This window comes from Trachymyrmex septentrionalis, unplaced genomic scaffold (genome assembly GCF_001594115.1).
Source record: "Trachymyrmex septentrionalis isolate Tsep2-gDNA-1 unplaced genomic scaffold, Tsep1.0 scaffold37, whole genome shotgun sequence".
Lineage (NCBI taxonomy): Eukaryota > Metazoa > Arthropoda > Insecta > Hymenoptera > Formicidae > Trachymyrmex > Trachymyrmex septentrionalis.
Genome location: NW_017305536.1, coordinates 2,477,265 through 2,478,900, shown reverse-complemented (window position 1 = coordinate 2,478,900; position 1,636 = coordinate 2,477,265). Strand labels below are relative to the sequence as shown.

Below are 1,636 nucleotides of genomic sequence, written 5' to 3'. Positions count from 1 at the left end.
ATATATATATATATATATAATATAGATTTATGTAATAATATTAAATATTTAAAATAATATGAGAATCATCCTGTAAACTATTCCAGATTGACAGCATGTTCATTACAAAATTTATTGTCAGAGAAACAGAGAAAAAGAGAGAGAGAGAGAGAGAGAGAGAAATTTCATTTGTCGATAAATAACAAAACGGGATAGAGAATGAAAGGGATTACAACTGCAGGCTAGAAAGGTATCAATAAGTTTGCAACGAGAATTTCCGTGCGAAATATGATCGATGTTATTGATGATAAATCGAGGTAGATGTAACTTTTACGCTGTGACATCGAATGCTTTTGGTGTCAATCGATTTTTTTCCATGAAACATGGAACGTTGGACCTCAGTGGAATTCGGCAAATTTTTGTTTTTTATTCTCGGGGATGTTACGGTTTCCGGAATTTCGATAAAGTTATAGCTATAGACAGTTTGGCGCACGGGAAAAGTGCGTGACGCCCCGATCGACCGAGGCCGCTTTGACGTCGATATTTTTATTAGTACTGACAGTCCAGAACTGCAGAATTTCTGAAAATCTTCAGGATTACGTTCTGTTAAAAAATATCGTTTCATACTCGTAACACATCGTTTTATTGGATAGTTTTTAATTTTCAATGATGTCATAGAAATATGGAAATAAAAAAAAGGATTAAATTATCTTTGCAAATAAAAAAGAGAGAAAGGGAAAGGGAGAAACGATGGCAACAGTTAAGTTATTCCGACACAATTCTGTTTAATTCGATCAGTGGCACGAATAACGCCGAGATAACGTTTTTCCGCATTTTGCATTGGAAATTTCACCGAGTCATATTTTTAAACGTGTTCGTCCACCTCAGTGAAGTTCACGAAGTACATTCGTGCAACTTTTTTTGACGTCAGTCACCGCCGCACGCGACGCGACGGAAATTGATTGCCGAAGTTCCATCACTTATACGTTTCAATTTAAAAGCGAATTGAACGCGTTTAGGCTTTGTGCGTGCAGGTGCGAATTCTCGATGCAAATTCTCCGTAAAATTATTATGATTATTGCGCTTGAAAAATAATCGTATGCGAGAAAAACGCCCGACACTGATTCGTATTGCGCAACTGTACTGAAAAACTTTTACCATTTTATCAATGTAACCATTATTGTCGGAAGAAGGACCACTTTCGCGCGCTAAAATGCACCGGGAAAATGTGCAAACTGTTTTGACGAACGATCGCATAATGCAGCAGCTGTGAACTCGATTGTGAACTGTTTCGCGAGCATGTGTGCGATCTCTATAAAGCATTTTAAATTATACTAGTACACGGACACAATGCATGATAATAAATAAAACATACTGCTGACTACTGTTAAATTTTCTGGAATTGTTGGAAGGAGTATCTCATAAATTCCTATTATTTATAAAACGCATTCAATAACGTTGTAGCCGGTAATAAAAAAAAAATAAATAAATATGATGAATTATAAAATTCTCTTATATATACATACGTGTGGAATATTTTATACACATACGTGTAATTATATTCAATTAATTCAATATTCAAAGATAAAAATTTTGAAAGGGTAAAACTGGTTCATATTTATCGTATCCATACACACACACACACACACACACACAC

The 1,636-nt window shown here is 35.0% G+C and overlaps 1 protein-coding gene across 1 annotated transcript in view; it reads right to left on the bottom strand.

Moving 5' to 3' along the window:
* Window positions 1-1,636, bottom strand: part of LOC108750426 (protein CEPU-1-like) — a 235,076-nt gene that overhangs the window by 22,290 nt on the left and 211,150 nt on the right. The window lies entirely within an intron of this gene.